Source organism: Coturnix japonica, chromosome 2, assembly GCF_001577835.2.
Source record: "Coturnix japonica isolate 7356 chromosome 2, Coturnix japonica 2.1, whole genome shotgun sequence".
Classification (NCBI taxonomy): Eukaryota; Metazoa; Chordata; class Aves; order Galliformes; family Phasianidae; genus Coturnix; species Coturnix japonica.
Genome location: NC_029517.1, coordinates 100,608,819 through 100,628,585, shown reverse-complemented (window position 1 = coordinate 100,628,585; position 19,767 = coordinate 100,608,819). Strand labels below are relative to the sequence as shown.

The following is a 19,767-nucleotide window of genomic DNA, read 5'->3' as shown; positions in this document are numbered from 1 at the left end:
CGGGGCGGGCTGAGCGGGCCGCAGGCGCCGGCGGCGGGGCGCGGCCGTGGGGCTGAGTGACGGGGGGAGGCGTCCAACCCGCGGTGCGTGTGGGCGGCGGGCGGTGTGGGCGCGGCGTGTGCGGCAGGCTGGGCTGCACCGCAGCGCATACACTACAATGGCTGCTGGAAGGACGGGAAAGCAAACAATTTCCAGGCCCGCCGCGTCCAGCCCGAAATATGGGGAAAAAATTACAGAAAAATCGGAGAACACTGTAAAGGGTGGAAACGGGGCGCAGAGGGGATGCTGAGGCTCCCGCGGTGAGTCTGCTGCGGGTTTGGGGGGCAGGCGCCGGGGTTTAGCAGGGAAATATCAGGGTTATTTAAATTATGAAGGGGGAGGAGGAGAAGGAGGGGGGAGAGGAGCGAGGAGCGGCGAGCGGCGAGGAAAAGTTGGTGTTAATCATCCCCGCGTCCATCCTTCTCCCACCCCCTCTCAAGCCCCCCGCCGCCCCGCGCCGGACCCTCCCACCCCCCCAACCCCCTAACTGCCCCCCCCCCCCCCAACCCGCCCGCGGAGGGGGGTGAAAAAAAAACAGGGGAGGGGAGGCTCGCGCTGCCCCCCGCCCTCCTCCCTCGGAGGGAGAAAACGATGATTTTCGGCAAAACCTCTCTCAGGAGTTTCCTCCACTCCTCCCCTCCCTCCCCGCGGCGCTCTGGTGGTTCGCGAGAGAGCGGGCGAGGCAGCGCGCTGCCCGGGGCCGGCGGGAGGGAAGGAGGGAGGGCGCGGGGTGCCCGGCGCGGACCCCCGCCGGGGCCGGGGCCGGGGCAGGAGCGGGAGCCGCGCGGCCGCCCCCCTCCCCTCCTCGCCCGAGCGGAGCCTGTGCTGCGAAGGCAGTGACAGCGGCGAGAGCGGCGAGAGGGAGCGGAAGACATTAGAGGCGGCGGTGCCGAAAAATGAGGGAAAAAATTAATATAAATTCGCCCCCCGCTTCAAAGCGGCCGAATTTCGCACAGAAATTTCCCCCGCGGACCCGGCTACCCGGAGGGGGTCCCCCGGCCCCGGCGGCCGCCGCTTTAGGGGGTATCCGGAGCGACTTTGGGGCGCTCGCCCCCCCCCTTCCCTTCGGCTTTTTGGACAAAAGTGGTTTTTTTTTTCGGGGTAAAGCAACGAATTTGCCCGCTCTCCCCCTCCGGGTGGCCCGGGAGCCTTTCCCTGCCCCATCGGCTCGTGTTGGGAGCACAGTTGCGGAGCCGAGGAGCGCCGAGCCGGGCTCGCGCTGGGGAGGGGGATCGCTAACTGAAAGCAGGAGAGATCCGGAGAGAGAGAGAGAGAGAGCAGGGACAGCTTGTTGTCAGTATCATAAACAACCAAAATGGAGGGAGAACTGAGGCATATAACAAAATAAAAATCAGAAAAAAATGCCAAAAAATACCTAAAAATCGGGGCTGCTCCCCCTTTTCCCCCTCGAGGTGACAGAATAAAACCCGGGGCTTCCCGAGGCCGTTTTCGGGTTTCAGGGAGCAAGGAGTTAATATTTATTATTTTTTTTTTCTGTTGATGAATTCTTTGGGAAGGCAAAAGCCTCCTCTCAGTCGCCACCGACAATGGGGAAACGTGCAAATCCCTTTCGGGAGGCAGAGGTAGGGGGAGATGGGGAGTGCAGAAAGTGCACAACTTTGGGGCAATGCGCAGCGATCCCAGATAAGATAAATGCTGCATGTGCTGCTGGATAACTTCCCTTTTTAATGCTTTTCGGGTGTTTGGGGGGGGGTCGGAGTTGTGGGGGGGTGGGGTTGGAGGTGGGGGGCTTCTCTCCTTTTTTCTGCCTTCTTTTTCTATCCTTTTTGTGATGATTTTTTTCGGGGCGGAATGCAGTGCCTTTGTAGTGTCACTTTCCTGATCTAATTAGGATGTGTGAGGCAAAGTGTAAACCTTTCCGGTTTATGAAGTGCGTTTTCGTTGCCTTTCAATCTCGACTTTTCCTGGTGGCTCCCCTCCTCTCTTTTTAAACTGGATCCTGCGGAGCAGTGTGGGGCTGAGGTAATGCTCCACGGGGAAGGCTCTGTGCTCCACACAGTCACCCCTCCTGCTCTGCCCGTTGCCCTGCCTGCCACGTCCCTTCACCTGTCTGCGTCCCACCAGGCGGGCGTTCTGCGCTCCCCTCGTTGTGTTTATATGAAATGAGGATGCCTCATCTCGCCTCACGTTGAAGTTAATGCGAAAGTGCTGCTGATGTTGGTTCCACGTGGGATCAGGGCATTTTAAAGAGACAGCTTCACTTTTCCTATGGTTCTCAGCACCTCTGCCTGTGGCAGAGGGACGGTTCGTTGGTTTTGGGTTTTTTTTTTTAATGGAAAGGTATCAAATCAGCCCTGGTCTGAAAAAGTAACCATAGATAACAGGGGGAAATGCCCAGATTCGTTCGGATCGAAGCGGTTCGGTTGCGTGTCACGAGGCTTTTCTTGGTGTGTTCAGGAGAAGGCTGTGTTTTGGAGAGCTCTTTTTGGAGTGGGTGTTGCAGGAATGGAGGAGTCCCATGTTGTTCCATTAAAACCTGACCTTGCTGTGCTATCTGCGAGCTCCCTGGGAGGAGACCTATGTGCGCAGCGCTGTTTCGTGGCTCTTTCATAGGAGCTGCAAAGTGCATTATTTTTACTGCAAGTAACTTCAGTGTCGTTGGGGACACCTGAGTTTGTTGAGCAGCATTGCGGCCCGTGTTGTACGCCAAAACCATCTGAGCAGTTCCAAAAGGTTTTGAGAATGGTGCAAAGAACTGTAGGCTTTAATTGGCCGAATGAGGGGCTTTCTTTTTCTTACAAGTACACCTTGGCCATGTAATCACATCACTTGGGAGAATCGCCTCTGGCTTTGGTTAAGGAAAGGAAAAATCATCTTAACCGAGGTCTGGTTTCATGGTGTGTGTATGTGTGCATCTGAGTGTGCATGCGTACTTTTCGCGTCCGTTCGGGCTGCTATGGGTCTTTCACTCAGTTTTTAACTTGAAAACGTTGAAAAGGTGAGCTCTGCTTCTTTGGATGGTCGCCTGTGGGTTCTGATTTTCAGGAAAACAAGCTATTTGAAGGAAATCAGCATCACCTCTGAAGGTGGCGGTTGGGTGTCTGTGCACGGAGTTGTAGCGTTGCCTTTGCACGCGCTTTGCTCTCGCGCTCCATGTTGGCTATCAGGTTAGAAGCTGAACACAGGTATGGGGTTTTGGATGAGGGAAGATGGTGCGCTCAGCTGGTAGGGAGGCTGCTGGAGCAAATGTTTGCTTTGAACCTCTGGAATTTGAATATCAGTTGTGGCAGCCCTTTGTGTTTGATGGCATGTGTTCGCAAATGGTCCGTACCTTCCTCGCAAGTGTGACCAAAGAGCTGTTGTACAGTGGCTGTTGACTGGGGCAGCCTTGTGGTCGGAGATTTTTGGAAGAAAGCTCCAAGTTTTCCACTGAGTCACAGTTGTGAAAATTAAATCACATCGGCTACTCCTAGGCTCAAAAAGGAGCTCGTTAAGGAAAGGAAGATTAATCAGTTTGTGTAAAGGAATGAAACTGAACGTATTTCCACAGCTGTCTTTTGTGGGTGAGAGATCTTTTTTTGTTCGTGCTTCAAAATTCCTTCCCAAACTCTTTTTTTTTTTTTTTTTTTTTTTTTTTTTTCCACACCCATCTCTTCTTTTTATAGGCTGTGAGGGTACTTTGTCCTGAAGTTTGTAGGAAGCTGATAAATTAATAGCAGTACACTGCATGGTGGTGTTTGGTTATTTTTAATGTACCATGGCAGGGAGCAGTGGCTGCACAGAACCAAGTGCAGGGAACTCGGTGGTGGTGCTAAGAGCTGTATTTAAGAGCTCTTAAAACAGCACATCTGTGACAGTCAGTGCAAAGCATTAAAGATGTTACAGCCTTTTCACCTCCTTCAGGGCTCCTGAATCATCAATTTGGTGATGCTGAGGATAGGTATAGGCTCCCATCCTAGCAATAGGACAGAAACACATGTCGTGGGGGATGGCTCTTGACCTACAGCTATGCATTACAGAGTAAATTCAGTGTATCCAGCTGTAGCACAAAACTCAGGACATAGGAAGGAGGAAGGGTGTTCTCACAGACTGTGATGCTCTTCTGAAATGGATTTACTTTTAAGCTGTAATCCAGATGATGAGGGCAATAGAAGCAGATCAATGTTATTTTACAAATGGAATCACTCTCTTTTTGTAGAAAGCTGAATTCTCGCAGGGATGATGGGGATGTTCTAATAAAAACAGAAGTAATTTTCCAAGCTCCTTTACTTGTAAGAGTTGAGCTAATCTTCTCTATTGTGAGTTGCTTTGGTTGTATGTAATTTCCTTCATTTTTTCATAATTTTTTGAAATTAAATCACCCGAAGGAACCAATACTATGGGGCAGTTATGGGTAAAACTACCCGAGTTCCTGCTGGGGAAGTGGAGAGTTGGAAATGTATTGAAGTCCTGCTTAGCTATTTATCAATCCTATTCAGTAGTGTTTAAAAGTTAATAACTTCAGTATTCTACAGCAGTGCAGCAAATACAGGAATGTGAACTGACATGCATTGAACTTCTCTTGAGCACTTGGTTCAAGCCTATTTCTTGATGCCTATGTTTTACATTGTAATTATTCTGAAAAAAAAATGAGTTTCTCAATGTAGAACTTTGAGATTTAAAACTTACAAAAAACTTTGGAAAAGCATGTGGAATTCCAAAAGTTCCCATATCCCAAGTGCAGCCGCTCCTAATGGTCGTCCATCTGCACACGTAGGCAGTCAAAATGGTGCCCTTCAATCCCCTCCTTTGAGGGCAGCGAGTGTGTTTTAAACGTAAAGGGTTAAAGGGGGCACTACTCCCACCCTAAATAAACCACTGTTTGTAACTGTTTCAGGTTGTTTTGTTAAAAGGGATGTTTTGTTTCGCTCTAAAACAAAGTTTCTGCAGTTTGTCAGTAACCTCTGGTGTATTGAAAACTGGTACCTGTGAGCAGGCAAACACCTCTAGGGAGGGTTCTTAAACAAGTTTATCTGTTTACCAAGGGAAAATATGCTGGAAAATGTGAAGTATGTTGCAGCACCGAGCCCATTCTCAATGCAGTGTAGAGCTAAAAGGAGCAAGCAGCCACCTCCAGCACAGGGACAGAGTGCTTGCTTCAAGGAGGGCTACTCCAGTTACCTGCAACTAGGGAGGCTTTAGCTTGTATGGCACTTGAAGGAAAGGTGCAGGATCTGTCTGCTGAGCTGCTCAGCATCTTTATCCAATTACCAAATGTTTAGGTAGCCTTAAAAAACTGTTTAAAACTAATTCGAATATGAGAGCGAAGCAACATTTTTCTGTCGATCAAATGTAAAATGTTTAAATTTCTGAAGCGTTGGTGGGGCTTTTTTCTTGCTTTCACCTGAGCATTTTGATGATAAGGAATTGTATGTCATTCCTGAGCATCAAAAAATCACGTCCAGAATTTAATTAAATTTATATTGATTTTTCTAAATTGTGCAAACTTGTAACTCAGATGTGAACCATATTGATTAGCCCTCGGCAGAACCATTTGCACAGCTGCCTATATTTTATTCTTAACTTCCCAAGGAGCATAGCAGCCCTCTGCCTGCATTGGGGCAGCTGCCAATTACTGATGAATATTAGGTGAACCGTTTTCCACCAAACATCAAATGTGAAAAACTCAGATTGTGTGCAGAGTTCTAAGAACTTAAGGCTAAATGCAACCAGTGACCATTACTGTGAGGCTGAGTTTGGTTTAAACAGGCTTGTTGAGCTATTCTTTGTCTGCTTTCAGTGTTGGTGTTTCTTTGTTGTTGTCCTATAGGAATGAATTGGCCAAAATTAACCGAATTATATTTAAAAGATTTTTTTACGGGACATAACGTGCTTTAGGAGAAAAGTTGTAAGTTATCAGCGATGGGGCCTTCTCACAGAGTGTATTAAAATTGTTAGTATCAAAATGGACCCCATGTGTCTTATAAATGGTTATTTTAGGGTCATGGCATTGCAGTATGTGGCAGTGAGTTGAGAGGACAGCATTTGTACAGAGTTGACAGAAAAGAGTGGGAAAGCTGAAATAGTTCTTCTTGTATCGAAGGAATAAATCCATTTATATGCTAGTCTTCTTCATTATAACTTCTGTTCCTTTTCTAACTCATTGACTGCTCAGGTTGTAGAGATACCTTGTCAAATACATCAAAAACCATGGACAGACTGGTGGACTCAGTTGCACATGCTCAGCCCTGGCACTTTTGTAGGCTTGTAGGGGCCAGAAGAAAGCAGAATGCATCCTGATGTGTAGCATTCTTCTTTGTTTGTTTGTTTGTTTAAAAGGAAGAAAATGTAAAAAAATATATCTATAATCTGTCTATCCAGGGCTGAACCAGTGTAAAACCAAAAAGTGAGACAGATAGAACAAATCAGCATAGACAAGTGTGGCTATAATCCACAGAGCAGTAACTCAAAACTCTGAGTTAAAATAGCTCCAATCAGCTTTGAGGAGCCAAGTGGGAATCAGGAAAGTAAAACCTCGAATTGCCATCAAATGCAATTAAGAAATAACGGTGTAATGGAAGTTGGAAAAATGCAAGAAGCGTCTGTTACAGTAAACTGAATTGTTATAATCTTCTTTTGCACTTAATGTGCTAAATTCCTCTCTCAGAGGAAAATATCCCTAGAAATCAGATTAGAAAGTGTTTAAAGGGAATTATTAGTCAAAGTGTTGGGGTTTTTTTTAATTTTTTTTATTTTTTTTTACTGAAGTTAAGATAACTAATAATAATCTCCTCCGTGCCTCTATTTTATTGATTTAACTTTATTTCCTATCATTTAATCGTGTGGGTTGCATGCAGACTGTAACTTTGCTATGTACAGTACAGGTAATTTACCTGGCAGCCCGACACTGGCACTAATTTCACCCTGAAAGCTTCTCTGTGGTTGCAGTCACTTTACACCACTGAGAGTGCCAAATCTGAAGTATCCCTCAAGAATCGAGGTGTAGGTGGTTGATTTTGTCTCATGCACCTATCAAACAGCAAGGAAAAAAAAAAAGAAAGCTTATCTTCCCTCTTCACTCATTGAGTATGTATTTGTATACTACGGGATATCAGATTTACTAGTGCCTGAGTACTTTAAAAAGCCCTGCAAGTCATCTGATTCTGAATTAATGAGATCTCATTACACTAAATGTTTGAACAGCAGAAAAACCCTCTATGTAAATGAGATGTTGCTGGACCAAGTGCTTGTCACTTCCCATCAGGCTGTTGTGCGATGTTTCCTTCAAATATGTGTGGATATTTGAAGGAAACATCTGGCTGGTGGGGAGGAATGTCATGTCTTTTGAATCAATTGTAATATAGGAATTTTTGTTATTGAAAAGAGGCATTTTTGAAAAGAAACCAGTGATCTTATTACAAATAAAAGAAAAAAAAAAAAAAAAAAAAATAGAAAAAAAAAAGAAATAGAAAAGACCAGAAGGAAAGATTCTGGCAGCTTACTATTAAATTTCAATCAAGCCTGTATAGTTAGTAATAAAACGTTTACGAGTTTGTAAATGTTAATTTTCTTCAAACTCTTACTGTCATGTGTGGAATTTTCATTTATACTAATTGTCCATTTTGTGCAGCTGCCTACATTCACAGCTTCACAGTCAGTCTGTATTTGTCACATTGAAGTACAGATGAGGTACAAGTATATAAAACTAGAAATCATCTATTGCTATTTTGATGTTCCCATAAAATGATACACTACAAAGGTGTTCATTTCTGGTGTTAAACTACCTGTTATCAGTTGCTGGTGCTCTTGTCCTCACAAGACAGAATGAGTATGAAACTGAAATAAAACCAATATAAAATCCTTGTGAGGTTCTGTACTTTGCTTAAAAGCCAAATGTAGACATTGTTCGAGCTTATTAGTTCTCTGGAAGCTATTGTGGTCAATACGAGCATAATTTGTTTCATCTCGGATGCTAAGAAGCTGTGAGCCTCGTAGCTTAGGGAAGAGCCTCGGCATAGCTGATCACAATAGATGCCAGTTAATTTGAATCTAGGTTGTTTTTTTTCCCCCCCCTCTCTGTTACTTGACAGTTTTCTTTGATTCTTCTGAATGCTGGGATTGTTTTTAGGCTAAACCACTTCTAATTATACCCCAGCACAAACATATAGCTTATGGCTATATTTTAATCAGTTTCAGAAAAAGTAATAAAAATATTATTGCATATGCCAAAGGATGGTGTTGCTACATGCTATTTTAAATGGTGTTTAAGTATGGTTATAAGCATACCAGTACAATGAAATCAGTTCCATTCCTAAATAACAAAGTTACATTATTTGTTACTTTAAAAAGTTACTGAGAATCATAATATATTAATTATCCTAATGATTTGGGCTGTTTTTAATATGTGTTGAAATAGCTTTAAAAAGTATATGTGAAATATTTCTATCAAACTAGTTTAATTTCTCATTACTTGTAAAACATACGTTTCCCAGTTGTAACTTTTTAAAGAGGTTCTGTCTTACCTGTGCAAGCAGATCCTTTCCTTTTGGTCTGAAAATCCAGTTCATTCATCTGTTTTAAACTCATCCGTTCTGCTGAGATGAATCTGTGTCTCACAAAGTGTTGATATCGATCATTTTTGTGCTACAAAAATAGTGTTGAGGAGGACTGTGAAATGAACTTCTGCTGGTGATGCTGCAGGTGTAAAAACTGAAGCGTAGAATGACGTGGAAAACTTAATCATGGTGGTGTCTGAATGATGAGGATGAATGAACAGACTGAATGAATGTTGAACTGACCTGTGAGGAAGAGATGCTCAGTTCTGCAGCCTCATAGCACTAATCGAATTGGTGATGAATGGTATCATAAGAAATGCTCAAACACTCTGCTAGCATGAATCATAGGAGGCAAACAGGAATCTAGATCATGCTTTCAGAAATGGGAAGCTATGAAGTCAGTTTCTTTGAAAAATGCTGTTTATAGAGGTATCCCCTGTAGTGTAATGTTATTTCACCTTCGAGAACTTGACCAGTGCAGAGTATTTGAGGACAAGAAAGTTAAGTCTGCTTTGAGCAATAATTCTGGTACAGTTTCTATCTGTGCTCCGTGTAAAGCAAACTTTATGTCCTCACTGTACTGAAATATTTGTACTGAAAGAAGTGTGTTCGAGAAGCTTTAACTGTGTTGATTAGTAGTGCATTTGATTGGAGCAGAAAGGTGCTTCGGGTTGGGGAGGTTGAGCGTGCAATGTTAATTTCCATTTTTCTGTAGTTGTTAAGCCTAGTAAAGACAGTGGAAGTAAGGATCTTTTCTCAAGCCCCAAGTGAAAAGAGAGATGTGGTCAAGAAGGGGCTTTGATGGCTGGAATTGCTGGCCCTCAGTCTCAGTAAATATTTGAGTCCTATGAATTCACGGTGTCAGTGGTACAGTCAGGTTGCAACCTTGAAAATCGTAATATGTTCGACAATCGTGAGGTGAACCTCAGAGTTTGTTGTTAGACAGACCCGAAAGGTTTTGTCTCAGGAAGTGCTTCAGTAGTGTGCTGGTTTTTCTTTTCCCAGTGTGTGTAAAGTTTTCACCAGGAATGAAGCCTTAGAAAGTCTCCCTTCTTGGAGCAAACTCTCAAAGACTTTGGAGATGTCCTAAACCTCTCTTTGGGGCTATTCCTCGTATAGTTTTAGTTGTTAAACTGTTCTTGAAGGTAAAATATTCTTTCCTCCTAGGCTTTCAGCCTTTATCAGCAAGGCAGCAGTTTGATATCCTGTGGTGGTTTTATCATAAAGGTTTTCTGTAGATAGGTTAACAAAAGACCTTAAAGGCAGCAGAAATCAGCTATCAGTTCGCAAGCGCTCTGAAACTGTTGTGTGGTGGTATTTCAATGATACTTGTTTCATTGAGATAGGAAGACTTGTAGTTTGGAGAAGATGGAGCTTTAACTCATGCCTTAATTCTGCCCCAAATACAAATAAAAGCTTGCCACCATTTTTGCTGCTAACAGCGTTATCTGTGGTACGTGTAAAATGTGCGTATCCAGCCTTCTTGTAACTTAGGCCTTTGTAAGAAATAGGAGAGGTCTCATAGATGGAGATGATGTTTGCATCCCTTTATGGATGTTTGCATCCCTCTTATGCTGTTTAGGGACTTTGCAAATTCATTGTAGGATTTCATGTTTGGGGGAATAGCTGAGTCAAAGCTACACTCAGTCAAAGCTGGGTGTAGAGCTTCAGCTGTTCTGCCTCCTTACAGTGGATGTTCGGGTTTGTTCTGTGGAGGAAAAATTTGTGTTTTTTATTTCTTTCCACCTGTTGAGTTCTTTGGTTGTTTAAGAAGTCTATTTCTTCATGGGGTTTTTGGAAGTATATTATAGTGGTTGGCAAAGTTATTAAACGACCAATTCTGAACGACACAATTTGAGGATGGAAGAGGGAAACTTTTTTCCTACTGATTCCGACCAGATTTATTTGCGTGATTCCTTGGCCTCTTCAGCAGTGCTTTGCTATAAATCAAAGTAAATGAAGTTGAACAAAAAGTCCATAAAAACTCATGTCCCAGATTCCTCTGGTGGAGCTTAAAACACAGTTCAATGCTGACAACTCTTCTTCACAGCAGTCTCCCAAGTTATTCAACCTCTACTTCATTCTCTCCTGATATCTTGATTTCCGTCTGTCTCATTCTAGCTGCATCATTGGTAAACACGCAGTAGTAACTGTACTGTCTGTATAAGCCTGTTTGAGCCCTCTGTGGGACAAGAGATTTATGTTAAAGCTGACACGCTTCTCAGGGAGCAAGTGGTGTTTTCCCATCATTTTTATTATTATTCTAACATGCATTTGAGATCGTTTCAGGTGGCATTCATGAAAAGGGGTGATCTTTCAGGTTGCCGAGAATCAAGCTGCTCAGGATTTTATAGGTTAAAGTTAGTATTTACTTAAGCATCATTTGGAAACCAGTGGCCATTCAGGGTATATTATGGAACAGTAGAGTCATGTGCTTCTCAGCAGGGGATGCTGCTTAATGATGGCACTGCAATGTCCTGAATTTGGGAGGAGTGGACTTTGCAGTGAAGGAACGGTCTCTTTCTACAGCGTGAACAGGGAACCGCTTTACTCTGGCTTTTACAAATAAATGAATCTCTGGAATAAGATCCTTCGCTCGCTCACACTTTCCTTTTTTTTCCTACGGTATCATAAATGGACACTTCAGGATAATTTTTACAAGTCTGCTGACTTGGAAGAGCAAGTATGTGTAACCACATATGAAATCAGAGTGTTTGAAAAGGACAGAAATCCTCCTGATAAAAATCTTGGAGAAGTGTTAACTGTATTGAAAGCAAAGAAAAATGACCACTGTAGTAAGCTGATGGTATTTTTTAGCCGAGTAGATAATGTGCAGATGTCATTGGGTTTAGTTTAGCAACAGTTTGAAACCTTCAGTAAGGGAATGTGTATTACAGTGGTAGATTTATAAAAGATAATACGTAATGTATGCATGAAGGAATAGTGTTTTCTGTAACAAAGCCATCAGAACTTGATGGGGAAAAAAGGTTGTATCTGTATATATCCATAAGATTTCTCTGAGGTGGAGAGGTTAGGCACTCAGGTTGCACAGGTTTTCAGAGCTCTGCCCTCATATGTAGGAGCTGTACAAACACAAAGCTCCTCTACACTCAGCTAGCATATATATAGCATATAGTCCTGTGCTTTCGGAGGTTCCTGAATTTCTTGGCTCTGGGTCTTAGAGTTCGGAATTAAACATGAGATGTGACTTTATGATACTGACTTCGGTACCACCTGATATTTTAGTCCAGTGATCAGAGTGTGTTTTACAAAAGATGAGTGTAAACATTATGTGGCTTTGGACTTCACTTCCTAGTGCTGTGGGGTGTTCCTAAGAGTAAGAGCATTTTGCTTTGTCAGAATTACTGTTTCCCTCTGGTTTATTTGCTCGTAATCAAATTCTGCTCTGTAATTTTGTTATTATTATTTGCTCAGAGTCGGACTCATATTTTTCCTTCAAATGAACACACGTCGCCTTGTCCTCCTGCTGAGATGATTATGCATAACACCTCTGACTCAGCAGATCAAAAGTTATGTTTGTTGGAAAACAGAATTAATATCTCGTATTTTTTTAACAGCTTAAAAATAGCTGTGTCGAAAGAGATTATGCTTTTAACATGCTAATCCATTAAGCCATCGTACATCATTCTGCAGGGAGTGTTTTTATGCCAGGCAGCTGTCTCTTACCAGAGTCCATCTGAAAGGTTTCAGGTTATTGCAGAAATACACCCATAAACCTGAGAGGCTTCTTTAATAGATTCTGTGATGTGGGCATCATCAAATAGCAGCCTTTCTTTTTCCAGGAATTGTTTTACGTGTCAGTGTTGTTTGGCCTGTTTTAGGGCATTCTGGCTATTTTGAGACAAATTGATGATTTAAGGCGGCACTTGTTAAAAGCTTTTCTCAGCGAGGGGGTGTTAACAATTCCTAATTTGAATGTAGGATATTGCATTGTGATAGCCAAATATCTGAGTGGAATGCTTTCCTGATTACATGAAAGATAAAGAACGATGAAAATTTGTGCCAGATGGATTGGAGACTGGGAAACGCATCTGAATTCTGGTCGCTAATCTTGCCCAAGTTCTTCTGACCCTTTGTTTTTCAAAGTTGCATTTTCCTCATTCGATCTTTGTAATTCTATATCGGCCCCGTGGAGAGAGGTGCGCAAAGGTTGGAAACAGCAGTACTGACTTTGCAGTTACATGTGTAAAGCGCACAAAATAAGGCTGAAAAGTAAACTGTCTTAACTTCTGAATTCAGGAATCCTGGGTGTTACACTTGTAAGAACAGTAGGTAGGTGCGTGAGATGGAAATTCAGCTATGGGTTTACTGCTGCTGCAGACACCAGCAGCTTCTTTAATTGTTAAATACTAAAAGAACTTGCTTCTGCTTAGATATATAAAATTTGCTGAGACAGCTTAGCAGTGACAATTTCATTTTGCTTTACAAATGCTAAGTCAGAGCGGTACAACACAGGATATCAAGTAGTAATAACTAACTAAATGTATCTGCTCTGGCTAGTGATAGAACTCTATTTGATGTTGTCTGTCAGATTAGGGTGCTTGAAAATGTGCTGCTGTCTGACTGGTGAGCTGGGATGTTGCTGTGATTTCCTATAGGCAAGTAATCTATAAAGAACATTTTCAGAGAAGCTTGGCTGAGCTTAAAACTAGTAGAGCTCAGTAGGGCTTGCTGAATATATTGGCATTTTCGGCCAATATATTTTTGAGCTGGAGAAGTATGTAGTATTATATAATGTAAACGATTCCTCGTTTCTGATGGGATTAGCTCTGTAACTTGAAGTATGGCTTGGTGGTAGTTGTATTGTTGTTGTTACAGAAGTAGTTACACGTGCAGCCGTAGCACAATACTCTGTGTTGCGCAGCCATTGCAAAGAGAAGTGAGACGGGGAGATACATGAGAGACAGGATGAATAAGGAGAGGCAGGGAGAATATGGGAAAGAAGGTGGCATGTGGTGTAGGGTAAGTGAGACATCGTAGGGCCTACACCAAGTGTGCAGAGACAGCTCAAGGAACTAAGGAACCATGGATTGCTGTATGTCTGTCTACTGTTCCTGTGTGGAAATACTTCCTATAGAGTGCGTATAGTTTGTTGGTGATTGTAATGCTTTCAACAAGGAGTTCTGTGGTGCTGCACAGAAGTAACTGTGCCGGTCTTTACATAAAGTGTTTTTTAAGTAGACTGTTGAAAGGACGGCGTTCCAAACAGCCGCAGTTTGAAAACCTGATAAGGAAGGAATCATTGTGAATGGTTTTGTTCCAAAGCTGTATGCTTAGTCATCCCGGCAGGTAGTTCTTATTCCTCTAAGGCTGTATTCTTGCTGGACAGTTAGATGCAGTCACCTACCTTTGAACTAATTCCTGGAGTTAGCCTAACTCGAATAGCTGCAAAACAGGACATAAATCACTTTGTGGATCTGGGTTGTTAACTGTACTAGTAAAAAACATTCTTTGGGTCACCATTTTGAGTGCAAACAAACAAACGAAAACCCACCACCACCGAGATATTCTTGTGTGTGATTAGGATAGGTATTACTGTGTGCATGCGTACGGCCAGCGCAGAAACAGAGAATGTCTCTAAATTCAGCAAGTGGTGTGTGTTGCTCTAAAGGCAGCAAGTGACTCATGTGACTGTCTTAGCAGCTGGGCAGCAAGATTAGAGAGCTACTATGTACACATTCCCTTGGAGGGGGGGGGGGTCCAAGCTATTGCTAAATGAAGTTGTGTTACTGCCAACAACTGAATAACGGGCATAAAGGATAGTAAATAAATGTATCATAAGGTTACCTCAGCGGTCCTTTCAGATGGTCTTTAGAGTGAAGAAACATTTCTCAAGGTTTCTGTTTTAAAGATTTTTGTCTTCTTCTCCCCCCACCCCCCCAATACGTCAACTTCATACGTCATTATGTATCTGTTGTCCCTTTAAGTTTGCAGATATGTAAAAGTCATCTTGGAATGGCTGATCCTGACAAGGCAGGAAAAAATGAAAATGTTAGCGAGTGAAGAATCTTATTCCAAAGAAATCCTTTATTTGTAAAAGTACTAAAAATATGCTTGTATCTCAAAGTATTTTGATTTGAACTGAAATTGGCAAAGCGTGCACTTCTTGGTCGCTTGCTAATTTGAAGACTTATTCATGATGTTATTCCTCATGTATTTCCTAATTGTAAGAATTTGTGAAGTTTGTTCCAAATTGTCTTTAAGTTTTCCTGGCATGCCAGTATGGATTAGTGGAATACATGTTCTTTTTGTGTTATTTTGGTGGGTTTTTTTCAAGGTTTTTTGGTGTTTTTTTTCCCCCCATTCTTTCTTTTTCTTTCTTTTTTTTTTTTTTAAACTCAGATGCTTTTTGCTAGGAAGTTACAAAAACATTTGTGAATGCTTTGTCTTTTATGGATACATATTTACAGTTACACGTAGGTGTTTAATATATCGTTTATGGATGTAAACTCAAAGTTGTTGCCTTGTCAAATACCACTGCAAGACTAAACCTCCCAAGAACTCCTTTCAGTCTTGAGGACCAGTGGTCGTGCACATGATGGTTGCAATCCAGTAAATTGATACAGAAATCAATAAGACACAAATATGAAGCTCCTTAGCACCGTTTTTAGCATCAACATTTGGGCCATTATTATGTCTTACAGATGAGAATTTATTTACCGAAGAGGAGTTTTTGTGTTTGAAAAGACCAGGTGGACGAGAGGTCAAGCTCTTGATCAATTCATTATAGTAAAAGAGGACCAGACATGTGTTCCTAACCATCATCACTGCATCCTGCTGCCTTTAAATACTATCAACTGATTGTTTTTTTTTTTTGGTCTGCTTCAGGTTTTCTGATTTCTGCTTTTCCTTTTCCTGTTTAGAAATGACTGTTTTCCTATTTGTTGCTCTCTTTCACGTTCTCTGCAAGTTTGTGACTGTTTCTCAGCAAGTTTTGATTTACATCTGTAATAACAATGTAGAGCATCATATAAAATTGCCTGAAGTTGTCAGTGTATCAGGCACAGTGTATCACCTTCCCAACGTGAACCATCCCTTTAATAGCAGCCCCTCGTTGATACAGTCCTTTTATCTGTGCATATGTTGATTATTTCTCTGTAATGAAGTCTCTTACAGTTCAGTGTCTTGAAACCTGTGATTTATAGGCACTCTATATTGGTTGTTTTGGGCTTTTTTTTTGCTTTTTGGTTTGGTTTCTTTTTAGATTAGTTTTGATTCGCCCTCTTCTGGTTACTATTTTTTTTTTCACGTACTATTTTCCCATATCAAATTGCTGTCATCATTTTTTTTTTGTCACATGTTACTCATCAGTTGCAAAAGGAAAGTGTGTGTTCTTATTTCTTCACTGCTTAGTTGGATGGTGCTCTGTGGCACTGGAGCATGAGCAAACAGAGGGGGTACCTGTCTGTCAGTAAGGAGCTTAGAGTTGCCATGTGAGGAGACTGTGGCCAAGCGTATACCTGCAGAATGCATCAGTCCTCTGAAAAGCAGCAACCACTCATATGCATTCGTGGATTCTTGTGTGCTTTCCTTGAGGTGAGCCACCAGAAACATCCATCTTCCAGCAGTTTCGGGTTGTGAGCTCTGCTGTCCTGTGCTGCCCACAGCACCGGTCCCCTGTGCTCTGACCTCTCTCATGCCAAAGAACTGCTGCAGCACGCAGATTGCACGGGGCTGCTTCCCTGTCCTGCAGCATGCTGTGTTTGCTCAGAGCACCTTTTGCATCACTGGAAGGATCAAGCAAACAGCTGTCCTGAGAGGATATTTGCCTGAACAAGACCTGGGTTGTTTACTTCTTACACATAGGTGCACAAAGTTTGCAGGGGACAAATTTCTGCTGCTCTACTGAAACAAAAGGCTGTGCCCTCTCAGAAGGAGGAATTCTCTTAAGCTACTTCTAGCTAGAAATACTATATGTTCTTGATAAATTTTAACTTTAGATGGCCATGGGGTACAGCCCAGCAAAATCAGTCAGAAGTGTCTCATATTTGTGTGAGGTCACCTTCTGTAAAAAGGCATAGTTTAAGGAATGTGGGAGCAGGAAAGCATCTGGCTTCATAATGTCCTTCTCCCCTCACACCTTCCTGCCGCTCCATTCTTAAAAGCAGAATCATTGTGGTGTTGGCTTCTGAGGGCTGTGAGTAAATCATGGATGCTCTGAAGGAAGTGGAGGTGCTGTTCCTGATGCTATTTCTGTCCTGCGGTGAGAATTTCGCAGTGTTACTGCGATGGTGTGTGCCACCTACCCACTATGCTTTCCTTCGACAGGAAGGCCTACAACTGAAGAAGAAAAGAAAACGGGCTGGGAGAAGTTGGTGGCTGTTTTTTGATGTATTTATTTATATAAATATATATATTTCTTTTTTTTCTCTGCCTGTGCTCAAGTCTTAGAGCTAGAGTTGCTGTTGCTGCCTTCAAAAAGAGTGAAATCATGGTTCTGATATCCTCTGTGTAAGAAAGCCTTCTGGGGCAAGCTCAAAAGCAAAGCATGGGAAGAAGCGGAGCCTAGATAGCTGGAACACTCTTCTCTAGTAACTATAGATACTGTGGGCTTTCACAGGAGAGCTGTGGACATGAAGAATGTTTGTTTCTAAGTGCTGATGACCATGTAAGAATAACTAGAACTAAAGGAGGCTTTAGGAGTTGCGTTGCTTTGTTAATGTGATAAAAACAAAATATATGTTCTAGAGGCTGAAAAGGGAAACACAGCGGGAGTCTGTCCCTCCTCTGACAGGCTCAGAGGAGAGCGGAAGGGACGGAAACAGTTAAAGCACTCACAGTTGTGTATATATGTTTGCTGTTTAAATTTGTTTGTCAACTTAGCAGTGGTGGCTGACATGACGTTTTTTAAATCAAGAAGTAAAGTTGGCTGTCCCCCATTTGCACAAAGTAAAGATATACAGCCATGTGCACTCCTGGGCTCCGCTCACATTTCAGGCCCTATATCTGAAGTCGCTTACCAGTGGGACGCTAGTTCACAGAGCTGTATGGATCGCACAGATGGGAGTTCACAAGCCAGTTGGCTGGCTGGAAACTTATACATGGATCTTGACAATGGAACATATTTATACAGTGTTCTGGTATGCTCTCTAGCACATTTGATGTTTTGCCTCAGGCTCTGGATGCTTTCAGAAATCCTGCCTGCAGCCTCAGTCTGCACCCTTGTGAATCTGGCTCCTGTGGTGCCCAGCCTAGACCATAGGACTTGTATGGTGGGCAGCTGAATATCAAAGCCGGTCAGCTTGCAATGCGGTCCCAGGGTAAAATCCAGTGTGAAAATATAATAAGGGTCATTTATTAAGGATCAGGTTTTGTGGCATTTTTCGGAATAACCTGTTTTGAGGTGACTAGGCCTAGTTTTATTCAAAACCATGGTCTTAATCATCTCTTGAGGGCATGTATTTCACTGCCTTCCACTGCAACTGCAGGCGTTAGGTATTTCTGCAAATCAACCCTTGGACATACCTGCCAAGGTCCTGGAAAATTAGTGATTGCTTTTATAGTGTTTATATAGTTTAAATGACGGAGATCTCTAGTAGATTCTGAGCTCTGTATGACGGCATTCAATTATCTGATTCAGAAGGACTGGTTTCTGAATGACTAAAGGGGTTGTGGAAAAAGTAATCAAGAAACTAGCCAAATTTGGGTAGAGTTCACAGGAATGACAGCTAGACCACTATTAATGTCTAATTTCACATCTCCATTCCAAAGGACGGGGGTTCAAAACTGTAGGAAAAGGATAAGTGGGAGAAGTCTGCCAGGACTTTTTGATGAAGGAAAAACTTTTTTTTTCCCTTCCTTTTTTTTTTTTTTTTTTTTTTTTAATAATGGCTCTAAGGTCTTGAATGAGAAAAAATAAATAAAAAATACCAAAGCAGACACCAACTTGTAAAATCTCAGCCCAAACAATGGTAGTTTGGCAAAGTCACCTCTTGTCTTATATAGAGAAGTTTGTCTTATAATGGCATGTGTTTGGCAGCGTAGTGAAATGTGATACTAGGAATTCTGCACTAGTGAAACATGTTGGATTTGAGTTAGCATTTGTACCTACTGACAGCAGTCAGTTCTTATGTGGATTAACAGAATGGTCTTGCTTTGAGTAATGACTTGGTAAGTGACCATATCTCTGGTCTTACCAGCCAAATTAAGGCCCAAGATGAAAAATACAACTTTAAATCAATGTGATAAAATGGCGATCAGATGTTGTTTAGTGAAAATGATTATACTTGTGTGCATATCAAAGCTCATATTTGATATGAAAATCATCTGCCCTGATGATGCAGATCATGAATCTGCATCTGCCAGTTGTAAAACCAAATGTGCGAGGGCAGGCTTGGCAGGAGGCATGTCATGATAGCTTTTCCCATGTATTCTAGTTGCCAGTAATTCACTAGTCAAAGGCTTCCTGAGCCAGACACAGTGTTTTTATATTTACTAGACTTTTCCATGACCATTTTCCTGTGACCTCTTCAGTACCTTAAGTGCCTAAACACTCTGCAGCAAGAAGTTCCACAGCAAAGATGTGAAGAACACATATGCTTCCTTCTTGAGCCTATGTCCTGGTGATTCCATGTCATGTCTCCAGCTCTTTCCATGGTAAAGGCACTACCTACCAGTCTGTCCAGATTCCCCTCTTGTTCTCTAGCCATTTCAGTGCAGATATACCTATGTGCCATTTCAGTTGCATCTCTCTCACCTATGTTTACTGATTCCACTTGCTTTGTGGAGCTTGGTTTCCTTGTCCTCCCGGACACTCATTGTTAGCTTAATCTTCTGCTAGTTTGCCTGATTTAAGGCTTAATCTTACTCTTCTGAAGTATTTCAGTGAATGCTGGGAATTATTAAGAATGGAATAAAACAGGCAGCAACCTGTGGTGTATTTGTCTTGAATACCAAACAAGAGGTATGTGTGAAAGGGAGAAAATGCAGACGGTGACGAATATGAACAAAGTAGTGAAACAGCTTCCACACAAAGAAGGCGTGAGTTCTTAGGCCTTAGATTCTTCAGCCTAACGAGAGACTACTACAGAGAGAATGCAATACAGGTTCCATATCACAGACAGAGGATCATAAAGGTGTAATAAGTGACACAGAAGCCTTGCACGGCTTAGGTTAAAAGGGACCTTAAAGCACCACAGGTTCCAACCCCCCTGCCACAGGCAGGGTGGCCTCCCAACAGGTCAGGCTGCCCAGGGCCCCATCTGACCTGGTC

The 19,767-nt window shown here is 42.5% G+C and overlaps 1 protein-coding gene and 1 long non-coding RNA gene across 8 annotated transcripts in view; one reads left to right on the top strand and one right to left on the bottom strand.

The window, feature by feature from the left end:
• The first annotated feature begins 69 nt into the window (after positions 1–69).
• PLAG1 (PLAG1 zinc finger) overlaps positions 70–19,767 on the top strand; it is a 44,650-nt gene continuing 24,952 nt past the window's right edge. For all 7 annotated transcript variants that reach the window (XM_015855585.2, XM_015855587.2, XM_015855584.2 and 4 more), the window contains exon 1: positions 70–299. The gene's annotated coding sequence lies outside the window, so the exon portion shown is untranslated. The remainder of the gene's footprint in view (positions 300–19,767) is intronic.
• Positions 1,502–8,925, bottom strand: LOC107310178. The gene is made up of 2 exons (XR_004306226.1): positions 8,502–8,925; positions 1,502–7,815 (listed from the first exon to the last, which is right to left on the bottom strand). It is a non-coding gene; the product is annotated as an uncharacterized LOC107310178 (long non-coding RNA).